This window comes from Castanea sativa, chromosome 6 (assembly GCF_040712315.1).
Source record: "Castanea sativa cultivar Marrone di Chiusa Pesio chromosome 6, ASM4071231v1".
NCBI lineage: Eukaryota > Viridiplantae > Streptophyta > Magnoliopsida > Fagales > Fagaceae > Castanea > Castanea sativa.
The window spans coordinates 12,167,187-12,182,315 of NC_134018.1; the positions used below are offsets into that span (position 1 = coordinate 12,167,187).

Genomic DNA, 15,129 nt, shown 5'->3' on the forward strand with positions numbered 1-15,129 from the left:
GTTCAGCTGTAACATATAAACTATATCAAAATTTATCATTTCTTATACTACTTAAAATTGAATAATTCAAGGGAAAAAAAAAAGATAAAAAAAAACAGCTTCAAATGAGAAACATTATAACATGATCAACACAAAAACATTAACAAAATACACATGGGTGAATCAGTAAAAAAATGTAGAGAGAATCAAAGAAAAATTCATGTTAGATATTGTACATACAGATGATAATTCTCAAAGAAACCGACCACTCTCTGTCTCTCTCTCTTTTTCTCTGTGTTTGAGTTGTGCATATCAAGGAGGTTTTGGCAATTGATTGAAGATAAAGACATGGTCCGGAGACTGCACTTGTTGGGCTGAGTGCAATTCCAGGTGAAAGGCAGTGTGTGGCTTACGTGGCTATTCGTTTCTCTATGATTAGTAGGTTCAAGAGTCGTGTAGCAATACTCTCTCTCTCTCTCTCTCTCTGTTGCTTCATGAGAGTGCGGGCTTCAGGTGATATGTGATTGTGGAAATGTGACAATTTCACCACACATTACATGGAATTTCCGTGAGACCTAATATAAATGCAGAAATTTGTGTTTTTTGTTTTAGGAAAATGATTGACTCAAAAAATAATTTAGAGTTTTTGGCTCTAGCTATCAATAAAAAGATGATATTTGCACATGACTCACTTGGTTAGTTAGGTTAAGTGAATCATGTACATTGCACATGATAGATAAGAGTGTTACATTTTTACTAGTTGTTGGTCGGCTCCAAATATATTTAGAGCTAAACTTTATCTTTTTTTATCTTTTTTTTTATATACCAAATATGTTGCAAATTAATACTCTCAAATTAGTTTTCAAAAAATACTCTCAAATTAGAGAATAAATAAATTCATTTTAAGTTTACATTTGAATTCTGTCTGTACAAGAAATAATTACCGTCAAATTAGATCCTGTCAATCTCATAGAAAATTTTTTCAAAAAAAAAAAAATCTCATAGAAAATTGGCCTGCTTTTAACCAATTATTGATTATCACTTCAATATATGGTCGAGGTTGGGATAAACCCTTCAAAGGATCCAAAAATGTTAATCAAGACGAGCCAAAAGAAAAAAAGAATAGTAGTTGTAGAATTAATAATGTAATATTGGCTTAGATTGGATCGATATAAATCGAATATGAATTGCAGTATTGCACCTTTTCACTTGAAATGCAATAATATCTAGATGAGATAATTTAATTTTGCCATCATAAAGATTCTAAAATTTCACAATAATATGGCAAGTTGAACAATTCTGGTATCAATTTTAGGCTGGAAAAAAAATGGATTTCAAAAACTTACCATATATTTCTGATTTTAAAACGCAGGATTAACTAAGACATATATTTACGAGGTGAACTTTCCTCTCTTTTTTGTTTTTGTTTTGTTTCTTTTTCTTTTTCTTTAAAGTACTCGACTTACCGAAAGCTGGATCTCAAGAGTTATGAACTACTGGCCAAAAGGGATAAGGAAAGGTACATGTATACAAGAACTTGAAACGGTCATGCAATAAGAGCCAAGTAGCAATATCTGAAACTGACATTTTTTGTTCTTTTTTTTGGGGGGGTCCTGTCCCCTTTGTTGGTTTGAGATAATCTTCTACTTTGATCCAGCTATACTAGGAGTACTATCCTATTGCTCACACTCACAACTTTGATCCCCTAAAAACATCTGAGCTAAAATTTTAAAAATCACCTTATATGATGTAGTTGATCACCAGTTAGATTCAGTCTATGAATGCTTGCAAAAGAGGAAAGAAAACACTTCAAGAGCTGTTGGGATTGGATCGGCAATGGAGTCTCTGATACTGAAGTTAGTAATATCTTTTTTCCCAAGAGTTCTCTTATGAGATTTAGGTCAAGATTGATTATAACTTTCCCAGCCGATAATCTCCCTTTTATGCTTGCTGAGAGAGGAAATACTCATCCAAGCTTGGGGTTTGAAATTCAAATCATGGCGTGTCTTTTCTTGTTATGTATAATATATCCCGTAATAGTAGTGATTAGTATTTAATATCCTGGGAGTCTCGGTCATTGGTTGGATTTTAAATTCCTTTTCATACAGAAAGTTTGTGGACTTTTTGTCACTCCCTCGTCAAGAATGGTAAGAATGGGGTCTAGTTTTCCGTTACATTGGACCCATCCAGATAATACCATGTGTTAACATTTGGATGGATCCAATGCAACTGGATACTTAACCTAATCCAAGTCTCACCAAGAAAAGCTTAGCTATGCCGGGCTCCATCCATCTTTTTACTAACTTGGGTTGCTTGAGTTGCGCATGTTATCATTATGGACTAAGGTTCCATGGCCATGTCAACCCACTGCTCATCATTATATTCACCTTTTCCATATATCAACTAGAGTTCATATATTTGCTTCTCCTAGTGAACATTAATGCTAAAATGAATTTGAGGTAGTTTTGAGCTATTCAACTAGTGTTGTTGCATTATTATACTATATTTAAAATCTCTTCAGGTGATTTGCATATTATGCATTCACTCTCAAATACTTATTTTCTTTATGTATTATCTCACTGGGTTTGAATCAACTACGAAAATGGCGAGTATAAAAAAAGTGGAATATTTTTGTTAAAATAATTGTATGTTGTTAAAATGTATGTAAAACTCTACAAATTAAGTAATTTTTTTATAACTAGTAGAAAATATGCCTGGGCCTATGTAGTCCTACAACCTAATGCTATAAGATCCCCTCCCTTTCCCCCCTCCCCCACAAACTGAAGCCCGACAATAGAAAGTCAATTTGAGTTGGATACAAGATCATGAAATTGATCTACCAAATCAGATTTAGTGAAAATGATAGGTAGCTGATCATTAGAAGGAATTGATCGCAGTTGTATGGTACCCTAAAGAAGATGATGATGAAATAGTAGAAATTAATCCTTGATGTGTTCGGTCTCCTCATGAAAGATGTCATTGTGTATGATCTATATTAATTGTACCACGATTAATTATCAAAATAGGTAATTGTAAAATACGAGAAAACCCTCGTCTATATATATATATATATCCAAAAGTTGAAACGTAGTATTTATTATTACTATACGCTCCGGTTAAGCCACCTAAGTAGCTACGTCATTATCTTTTTTCGTTTTTAATTTTTCCTAAATATTTTTAAAACACTTTCTCATTTAATAAGGTAACTTAAAAATTCAATTATTTAAAAATTAAAATATCTTTTAATACTCTCTTACCTTTTCATCTTCTCACTACCCTCTAAATTAATATCATTCCTCGTTTTCCCTTTCATCTTCCATTATTGTTGTCTCTTCTTATTCACACCTTCTTACTAAAAATTTATCACTATCTCCTCCATTCTATGCATAGTTTTCCCTCACAAAATAAAGGCTCTCCCTCTCTCTCTCTCTCTCTCTCTCTCTCTCTCTCTCTCTCTCAATTTGCTTTTCATTTTTTTTATTGCATCCATACTTAGGCTGATAAATTTTTGTGTTAATTAGAATTCTACTTTAGGTTGATGCGATTTAGTTTTGTGTTTTAAGTTGGTATCTTTTCTATTCTCTTTTATTATTAAATATTATCCTACTGTATTATACATATAGTATATAATAATATAATGTTATTATATTATATAGAATGACTTAGATAATTTGATGTTTATTGTTATATATTATATTTTTACTCTTTTTTCTTCTTATCTTATTTTATTCAACATTTAAATTGAGTCACTTTCTCCACACTTCTGCAGCACAAATCAAGAAAATAGCTAGACACACACTTACCTTCCTTTACCATACATTCAGAGTATCAAAATATTTGTGTGATAAAGGGCCATATAATTTATAATTTAGATAACACTCTTTGAATATGTCTAGGCCTATAGATTGAGTAATTTGTAGTCTTATAAGGCTATTGAGAATGGACTTTTTGAATTAAGACTAAAAAAATATGGACTACTATATATCATTTAGATAAAAACCTTTATCATAGATATATTAATTTTTTGCAACAAATTTAAATCACTCAAAACTTAATAATTTTATATAATGTGCTAGCATCATTTCTACTTCTTCTTCTCTTCTTCTCAAACATATTATGTATCATCTTTAAAGGATGCCAACAATATTGATCTTATGCGAAAAGTTACATAAAATATTGAGAAAAAAATGTTTTATATTACAGTCTACTAAAAATGCTTTTTAAGAATTTAAACCTTTCTATTTTTCATATCACTGTGATAACTTTCTATTTACAGTTACTACATGTGATAAGTTAAGTTTTAATATTCTTAAGTTGTTTTGGAAAAAAGAAAAAAAATTTAAAAAAAGTTGTCAAAAAACAGGAGTTCATGTAAGGCCACCAAACTTGATAATTTTCAAATAATGGAACCATTTGCAACAATATTTGCATACTTATATAGCTCCAGGTAAAGAAATCAAGCAAACTTTTAGTCTTCAAAAAACTTATATCTACTAGTGGTTAAACGTTCATCTTGGGTAGTTTTAACTTTTCATATAATTTTACTTCTACATATTCATCTATTTTAATTTAGATTTTAAAAAAAAAACTTTCATTTAGATATTGTAAGTGCACAATTGCACCTGGACCCAAAGACAATCACGGGCTCAGGCCCAATGAGCCTTAAACAATGAAATTTGTAGAGTGTGGGCTTGAAATCTAGATCAGAAGTACTGAGAACTTGATAACAGGCTAAAAGTTACAAATATTTGTAAATAATAAATGATAATTGCAAATAAACCTCCTCGGACGTGAGCCGAGGACTACTTCTGTATTATTTCTCTTTCTTTCTTGAAGGTTACAATTCTTAATTTCTTTCTTAGTTACCGACCCCCCTTTTCTTTGGCGTTCATCCCTCTAAAATACTTCTTTTCCTGATGCTTTATCCACGTGTTGCTCCAACCCCCTCCCTCCTAGATATTTCTTTTTTAGTGCCTTTGAATAGTGACCAGAAGTTTTAGCTCTACTGTTCTGGGGTCACTTCCCCATTAATGTGGCCAGGGAGGTAGGTGCAGAGTCTTTAATGTGGAGGTGGCAGCCTTTGCTTTTGGTATTTTTCTAACACCGATGTACCTCGAAGGTTCAGGGTTTCCCCCTTTTAACCAACAGTCTTTCCGGAATATTGTCTTGACCTTCATAGTGAAGTTTTGAGTTCTCCTGGGCCTATCCGAGGAGAAACTTACCCTCGGATGTGTCCTCGGGCCCTCGGCGTATGGGCCGATTCGCAGTACTAACAAATTCTTAGCTCAAGAGCAGGTCGGCCTTCCTTGCTATAGCCCAAAGGCCCATATGCTCACTTGGGTCCTTTTACTCCCCACAGATATTTATAAGTAAAAAATGAAATAATGATTCATGAATAATAATAAAAAAATCATTTATACATATTTATCTTGTGTGGTCTACTATAATTTTGATGATTATAACTTAATGATGAAGTCTATAAACAAGGTATTTAAAACAATCATATTTCTATAATTCAAAAAGTTCCCATTTATTTTTTCAAAAAAATGCCTTTTACATTTCCTTGGAATTTTTTAAATTTTTTTTAACTTTGACATACCATTAACCTAACCGCTTCATACATTAAAAAAATTTAGTACTCATTATTACTTCCATTAAGGCTGCGTTTGTTTCGGGTGAAAACACTTTTAGGAAATTATTTTACACCCTTGTGTGTGTTTGGTACCTACTGAAAATACAGTCAAATGGAAATTATTTTATGCGTTGACTGTAAAAAGACCCCCTTCACCAGTAAAATCGTTTACACAATTATTTTACCTTCAAACCATATTACACTCTACTCTCACTCCTCACACGCCTCACTCTTAGCACACGCTCTCTCTAAAGCTCAGCTGTGACCACTCATCCATCACGGCAATAGCATTGCTTCGGCACCACCTCACACATCGACGCGACGAAGCTCAACTTTGACCACCCAAGCCATCGATTTCCTTCACTCAATGGTGATTTTTCTCCATCTTTTCTTCCCACTCAACCTCACTGCCATGCTCCACCACTGCATGTCTCCAATCCACCACCGCCATCATCCACCCCCACCATCATCCAAGCTACCCTCCTCCATGAGCTCCAATCCACATCCAAGCTACCCATCTACCCATATAACCCAATCCCCATTTCGGCAAAGCCACACCCACCTTGCCCGATCCACACTCACCCAATCTGGCCACCGTCGTCCTCCATCCTTGCCCGATCTCTCTCTATCCCGATCTATCTCTCTTTCTTCCTCCTCTCACCGAGTATATCATGTATATGTTGTTAATAATAAATGTTTTTATTTTGATTTTTGATTGTATTAAAGTGTATATTTTGAAATTTTTTGGTATAAAATTTGTTTGGAAGTTGAGAAAATGCGAAAAATTTGTAGGAAAATAGCATTTTCAGAATGTTACCAAACACCGAAAATCGTTTTCTGGACTATTTTCCATTACAGAACCAAACACCTGGATTTCATTTTCCTTACGAAAATTCATTTGCCCCTGCATTCGTTTTACACTCGGAATTTGAATTACATAGAGCAAAACGCAGCCTAAGATATTATGAATGTCTTAATTGATTGAGACCAAACTAGAGAAATGTCTTTCATATTTCCTTGAAAATTTAGAAGGAAAAAAAAAAAAAAACCTTTGATATACCACTAATGTAACTACATCTATAACTATTTAAATCATCCATGATATCTATTTCTTATTGATAACTATAAAAACTACAACTAGTAAGGGAACATACAAAGTAATCAAAAAAAAAAAAAAATGAAATCAAACGTCAATAGTAACCATTATTTGAAAAATAAAAAAGTGGCCAAGAGGAGTAAGAAATAAAATAGAAATAACTATACAGAGACATTGAAAACTTTATAATGCAACAAAATCAACCATTACATTCACTTAATTAAATCAATAATAAACAATCAAATATAATAATACAAAATTTAAACTTAAAACTAATCAAACTCTAACTAGGGAAATTATATTTCCTATCATAGCTAAAAATGAGATGTTCTTTAGTAATTTAGAAATTATATTAGAAATAAAGTAGGAAAATTTTATAATCTCATTTTTTTTACATTTCATTTAACCTTATATATATATATATATACACACACCATGACTTAAAAAAATCTAATGAACAATTCCATCTCTTATTTAATGTCTATGTTATGCAAATCATCAACCAGTAAATATATGATAATAGTAAGAAACATTATAAACAAGATTATAAAAAATATGATAAAACTTTTTTTTTAAAGTTCTTTACAAAGTTTAGGAACTAAAATAGTATTTTTGCCTAAAAATATCACGCACAATGCGCGGATTTGCGACTAGTATACTTAAAAAGCCAATCTAACCACGAAAATTCAAAGATTGTATTAGCAATACCTTATATTATATTTTCTTCTATATATTGGAACATGTAACCACATTATGTTTCTTGCCATGCAATGAGATGAGTGAGTTACCAAGCAATAAGCAAAGTTAGTTGTAAATTGATGATCTACTAGATATCTTGCCCAGTCCACATAGGTGTAGGCACGATACACTACAAGAAAAACGGACTATTGTGGCGGGCCAAAAGTGCCACTAAAGCCCAAAAAAGTGCCGCTAAAGGTACATTTGAGCTTTAGCGATGGGTGCTATTGCGATAGTTTTTCCTGCCACTGTTGCTGTGTCACTATAGATCTATTGCGATGGTAATAAAAAGCGCTGCAATAGATCTACCATTTAGCGGCGACTTTGGTTTATTATGGCGGGCAGAAAACTACCACCATATGAGGTTAGAATTCGGGTCAATTGACCTTTAGCAGGGGGATATGTGCGCGCTATAGGGTTTCATGTACAGCTGAACATATGCACCTTTTAGCAGCGGTTACGCCCACCGCTATATGTGTGAAGCTTTAGTGGCAGGTTATAAACGCCGCTATAGGGTTTCAATTATAACATAATTCTAGACCTTTAGTGGCGCTTTCCCGCCACTATAGGTTAAATTTTTTCCCTTGGGTTTTAAAACCACAATCCTATTACAAAGAATCTGTAATAATTTTAGTTTTACTGAGAAAATACCACAAATATAACTAATTAACAACACCACAAATGTCTCCAAACTAACATTATATTAACATAGAAATATATTATCAAATACATAACATTGTCTATAACCATCATCGTAAGATTAACAAAACAAATATATATGTGGTCCTTGGAATAAAAAAAAAACCGCTTAAATTAAGCTAATACCATAATCAAAATTCCAAAGTGGTTAAAAATATCCTTCAACACTTGAAAAAAATGCAGTTGTTCAAATGTAGTTCTTTGTACACAAAAAGTCCTCGAACACCAACATAAAACTTATAAGTTGCTTGGTTGATGGGATGTAGCTGATGATTTTTGGAAAGCTAGAGGTTGTTGGACTGGAGGAACGTCCTACATACAAACTAAGATTACTCAATAAGTGCATATAAATGGATCAAATAGAATGACAAGAAAATCTTAAAGATTTACGACTTTTCATCTTGCTCATTCAATAAGTGCATGCAAACTAAGATTACTCAATAAGTGCATATAAATATTAGCTCATCAAGCCTGTTAGGACTTTTCCATGATTTTATTTGGGACTTGATATGTTTCTATGTATTTAGTTGGGCTTCTTCATCTAATTTTATCAGCTATTTCTCCACTGCAACACCATTAACATTGATAGGTCAAGAATGTATTGACCCCTTATGATAAATTAATTGATTAATTATCCAAGTTTATTAATTAATCAAATTAACATGCAATGTACATGGCATCACAAACAAATCATCAACTAAAGTATAATGCAATGAAAAATAAAGTTGACACGGTGATTTGTTTACGAATAGGAAAAACCTCTGAGGCAAAAACCTTACTGGATGATTTTAAGGTCACCACTCCCGAGAATTCACTAAAATCACAATAAGTGGTTACTGGTAAAAGAATCTCAGTACTTTATACCGACTTACAGTTGAACCCTTATCCCAATACCCAATTAGACTTGTTCTGTAGTGACAATCTCTCCTTGTAGTGGCAATCTCTCCTCGTATTGCACGGCTCCCAGTATGTGACTAACTAATAAATGCGCAGATCCCAGTACGCGACTTGATCACCAACTTGAGAAGGATGTTGGCTGCAAAGTTCTTCAGTTCATCACACGATAAAGACCACGAAGTTACTTGGTCACAAAACCCTACGGTGTACAAACACAGCAGCTTCTTCAAGATAAACTAGGGTAAACTAGGTTTTCGGTCACAATTTGCATGAACAACACTTTGCTTCACACTTGTGCAATTGTGCTCTTTGTGACGGCCCTTAAACTAATCCTTATACATGTTTAGAGTTGTGAGAAAAGAAAGCTCAAACACATACTCAAAAATTGGATGGAAATCAGAATTGAAAATATGTTTTTCATAAACCTCGACAGATACCCTATCTGTCAAGAAGCTGTCGAGTTTCGAGCTTAGACAGCTTTTAAACCTCGATAAACACTAGCTATCGAACTTTAATGAACAACACGTTTTCACTTAATTCTTGAACAGACTTTCATGGCTTTAATACTTGAACTTGAACTCTTATTTCTTGAAGCATTAAACACATCCTAGATCTACCCAAATACAAGTAAAGTATGTTTTGTCAAAGGATTAGTTAATTACATAAAATGTTGACATATGTTCCTAACATGAATCACATATGTCCTAACAAGCATGTAGCATGACATAGGCTCTTCATGTCCCAAAAAATGTCTTGGTTCTAAAGACACAATTATTAATGAAAAGTAAAAAATCCAAACGAAAAATCCATCAAAGCATACACCATGGTTCAAACAAATTTGAACGAGTGAGACATTGAACTTTATAGGCCGCTTTAGTTATTATGGAGTCTTAGAATTAAGTTTTTCGAGTTAGAAAATTGCTAGTTCACTTATAATTAGAGGCTCATGAATCTTATTTTGTGTTCTAAGTCTTTTCCCTATTTTGTTTAGATGTTCTTGAGTACTTTTTCTTTGCTATTAGTAATCCCGATCTTTCTAAGAATAGGTTATTTTTTCTAGGAAAGTGGTAGGAATAACCTATTTAAAGGCTTTATTGTAGTCAATAACATTAATATTAAGATTGATTTTTACGAAATTAACAGCTTATCTTAAGCTTTGGGAGAGCAATTGCCTTCTCCTCTCCTACCTAATTGTAATTACTTAGGATAACCTAGATGTCATTGTTGAGTATTTTATCTTTCTTTATTTTACATTCTATTCATTTTTTTTTAACACCAAACAACCATCAACATATTCAAGATCCAATCTTTCATTACCAAAAAAATCATTACCCAAAGAAATTCATTTCATTGACCAATATAAAAAGCACGTTGCACCAAATATAGCATGAAGCATAACCTCTTTGAAGCATGAAGCATAGCCAATTAACTACATGTAGATTATGTCCAAAACATTACAATCATTTTTAACCTCTATCAAAACCCAAATTTAACAAACCTATGTTCCTAAGAAAACAACAAATTTAACCTCATAAAGAAGTTATCAATACATTTGGTAACTATAACATCATTACTAGCAATATTCTTTAGTAATGGATATCTCTTTAAATATTCCATTTCATTTCAATGTTCCACATGTGTGAAAAAGATAGAGAGAAGCCTCTAAAATGAACTAATCAAATAAAAACAACTCAACAAGAGTCATCCATAATTGCATAAAACAATCAACACTCCCAATATCAACTAAAATCACCTTATAACTTTATGCAAGCCACCTACTTGCCCCAATTCAACAACTCACCATAAACACACGCAGAGAGAGAGAGAGAGAGAGAGAGAGAGAGAGAGAGAGAGAGAGAGAGAGAGAGAGAGAGAGAGAGAGAGTACTTGAAGCAAAAGGAGATAGATAGCTGCTCTGGAAGTGTGTAGTAGTAAGTAAATTAGGCAGGTTGCTTGTGGATGAACCAAATTCAAACAAGCACACAGACATAAAAATAAAATAAAAAATAAAAAAAGGTAGCAAGAGATAGAAAACTCAAAATCCACAATACTCTTTTCATTTTTTTTTTCTTAGAACCCATTAGAAAAAGAAGCACAAAAAAAGAAAAAAAAAGAGAGAGTACCTGAAGCAAAAGGAGATAGATAGCTGCTCAAAAAGTGTGTAGTAGTAAGTAAATTAGGTAGGCTTCCTCTGGATGAACCAAATGGAGAACATATTATTGGATGATTTTATTTTATTTTTGATAATCTATATTGCAGACAACATATTCTCAAATCCAACTCCTATGCAAAGCAGTTAGGACCAATAAAGACATAATACAAAAAACAAAACACACCCATCTGCAAAACCGGATAAAGAATTGAGGATGGTACCAACTTTGTTGAAATTTAGGGTAGCGTTATCACTTTTAGAACTAACTCAGATGATTCCATACTTAGATTCTCTAATTGGTAGCACAAGCTATAAAATTAGATTTGAGGTGATTGAAGATTGATAAATATTTATTTGACAAAAAAACACGCGAACACTTCAACTTTGTTCCAATTGCTAGCCAGCAGTTTAACTCCTGAATTATAAAGATTCAATTGGTTGAAGTAACAACTGGTTACAATATGAAATTAAGATAAGAATTGAATATGTTGCATGGCATAAGTTTACAATTTTTTATAATTAAAAAAGTGCTGAAAACTGCAACATTAATGAAGCGACACATTAGCAATAAGGAATCAGGCTGTACACATGCAGATCATTATTCTCTCGCAAATTTGGACAAGGAGAAAAAGTATTGTATGGAACATGCAATTGTTAAGGTATAAATGCTTATACAACTAGTAGTATCCAAACGAACTAGATTTCAATTTCTCTTCTTGACAAATTATCCATTTTGAACAATAGAAAGGGGCATTAACCCATTCAGAATTTCAAAGAGAAGGCACAAAGAAAGACTAACATGTGATAACCACAGTTGCTACCCATGTTAATGCCACTAACTACCTGCATGCAGAAATGGGAAAAACATTTGCGAAGATAGCAAAGATCAAACAACTTTAGCAACTACAACTTCTAGTCAAAAGCAACCTGCTCAAGTGATTGCACAAGACATTTGTTCAACTCAAAAGAGTTAGACAACAAAATGAAGTCAAATAAACTTTAAAGCAAAATATCTGAATTAAGAGCAGTAATTGTAGTGTCATTATAAGTCATAATAGCTCCGTATTGAGGTGTTCACGAAATTAGAGAGAGAGGCCCACTATACAAAGCAATTAGCCAGATGAAAAAAAAAAAAAAAAAAAATTATTGGTAAGCTGCACATGTAGGCCCAATGGTTTTTAAACCCATGACCTCACCCTCCACCTAACACTTACAAGGGGAGGAGGTACCAATTGAGTTAAAGCTCATTGGCATTCAGAGAATTAGCCAGATGGAACATCACAATACAATTTAACAGTATCAGTTTGTCCTCTCTAGCAGTGCAACCAATGAAAATTCCATAACCATGCATTATAACCAAAGATCTACCAGATCAGCAATTGAAGGAAAGAGTGCTTTGGAAATTCCCAAAGAAGTACAGTCAGTTGGAGTTCCTGCAAATCATATGAAAAAATTCAATCTTGTATTAAAAAATAAAAATAAATACTAGGAACTATCTGAGGAATGCAATAATAATATAAATTGAAGATATTAATTAATGATTAGCACTGTGAAGGGGTGGATTGTCCTTTAGATATCAAAAATGCATCTAAAGAGAAAATTTATGGCTACACTCTATGGATGTATGTGGTTAATAACTGAAACATACTTAAAAAGCACAAGGATCTCCACAAGTTTGGTCATTTTTTAGAAAATTGCTTTTAAGTGTGTCACACTTTACTAATCTATTAAAAGACGGGTATCAATGGGAGCAAATTCATAAGCGCACTTCTCTAGCCTCTAAGCATATGGTGGTCATTACAGTAAAACCAAAGTTTTTCTATACACACGCACACACATTACATTGGGCTTCAAACAGAGCCTTAAAAGGTCCAAATAGGTACCATGTGTGGTCCTGGTTTCAAGCCCACGGCTGGGGATTCTTCAACAACTAGATAGGCCCATGATTGGGCCTCACAAAGTCACAGATATGTTCTCGAATATCCTATATGTTGTTAGACTCCTACAAGGTTTATAACTCAAAAACACTGATCTAAATAAAATAGATCAGTACTGTTAACACTTGAATAAGGATAAACATCAGGATATTAACAAAATGATTGTCTAGAAAAAGGGTTCAACTTTGAAGATAGCTTAGAAGATAGCTCTCAAATTCTCCTATCTTTCTCATCTTATGATATGACATTTTTTTTATAAGTATCCTATGACATGATGTCAAAATTCAAACATCATTTGGATCATTCAGAACCAAGATAGTAGATGAATGCCAAGAATTGGCCTCCAAAACATGTAACACAGTATCTAATAAATTGTAAACATTATAAGATTACACACAAACATCAATAATAAAAAAATTTAAAAAAAAAAGTTCAAACAGTGTTGTGTTGGCTATAACTTTCTGATCAAGAGTTACATCCAAAATCAGACCAAATATTGTTCTTACCATATCTACTGCAAAGTTGTAATCTATGACAAAAGATTGATGAAAGAAAGAAATGTTTCATATAAAAGTTAAATCAATTAAGATCTAAAGTCAAGCAACTACTAATATAAGGAAATGAGCAGAATAATTAGATGCAATCACCAAGACACAAGACAAGCAAAAATATAGAGTAGAAAGTAAAAGTATAATCAACAATATCTATTATCTAGTTTATAATCAAAGCTTAATGTTACAAAGCTCCTCTCTCAGCTGCAAATTCAGGTTCCTTTTTAATTGCCTAGCAAAGAAACAAGACCCTAAAGCATCATAAGGACATGCAAGAGACTGTGGCAGCTGATTTTATTTTCTTTATTTTTTATTGAAGCCAATTGAAGTTGATTTTATTATGCTAACTTCAACCTACAAGAATGAACCAATTAAAATATAACCAGTGGTTTGTGAAAAACTTCATCAAACCAAGCAGAGTATTATATATCAATTCTTAATGTTATGAAGATATTCATGCGTTAAAAGTTGTAGGCATTATACCGGGCCAATTTTCAACCAAAAAAAAAAAAAAGAGATTCATTAAGTAGGAGCATAATTTCACAGAATATCAAATTCTACAATACACCTAGAAACATAAAATCCAAACCTGAAATGCACACACACCCAAGATCCAATTAGTTCCACATTAATAAAATTCATAACTAAGAGTGTAAAAAAAACACACCTTCCAGTTACATTCAATAGTGTATTCACGTCTACAGACATAACTTCGGGAAAAATCAACTCCGTTGGTATTTAGTATGGAGGTCAACGACGGCGATGTACAAGTTGAAGGAGCCATGGCGATGGAGTGAGGGAGAGCTGATGGTGAGAGGGAGAGCAAAAGCCGCACCTAACAGCGAGATTGGAGGTCGATGGCGGCAGTGGCTAGCATCGGTGGTAAAGGGTGGCTGTGCAGTGGGTGGCGGAGGTAGATGGGTGGCTGTGCAATGGGTCGCAGTGGTAGATGGGTCCGATGGAGGGGAAAAGAGAGAAGAGGAGTGAGGGGAGAAAGAGAGATTATCGTGAGAGAGAGTGAGAATGAGAAGGAGAGAGTTCATGAAATCCCTAAGTGAAAGACTGAGAGGGAAAAAAATTTGGGCAAATTTTGTGAGAGGGAAAGAGTGAGGGAAAAATTTTGGGAGGGAAAGATGGAGAAAATAGTAAGAGTGAAAGGGAGCTAGAGATCCGAATGAAAGTTTGGGAAAAAAAAAAGTTTATGCGTGTGGGAAATTTGTTGTGGGAAGGATAAAAAATATATTGGGAAAATTTAGCTTTTAGGATAAAAAAAATGTTTTGTCTAATAACTATTGCAACAGAATTATAAAAATGTTGTTATAGTCTAGGTAAAATTCTATGTCAGCATTTAAATAAATAATAAATCAAAGAAAAATTAAAAAAAATTAATTTCTAAATTTTTTTAAAAATAAAATAAGATAATTAAATTAATTTTTTTATTCCTTTCA

General features: G+C 33.0%; 1 long non-coding RNA gene across 1 annotated transcript; it reads right to left on the reverse strand.

Annotated features, from left to right (window-relative positions):
- Positions 1 to 12,077: 12,077 nt before the first annotated feature.
- Positions 12,078 to 14,888, reverse strand: LOC142641329 (uncharacterized). Its single transcript, XR_012845381.1, has 2 exons — positions 14,349 to 14,888; positions 12,078 to 12,626 (listed from the first exon to the last, which is right to left on the reverse strand). It is a non-coding gene; the product is annotated as an uncharacterized LOC142641329 (long non-coding RNA).
- Between the last annotated feature and the right edge of the window lie 241 nt (positions 14,889 to 15,129).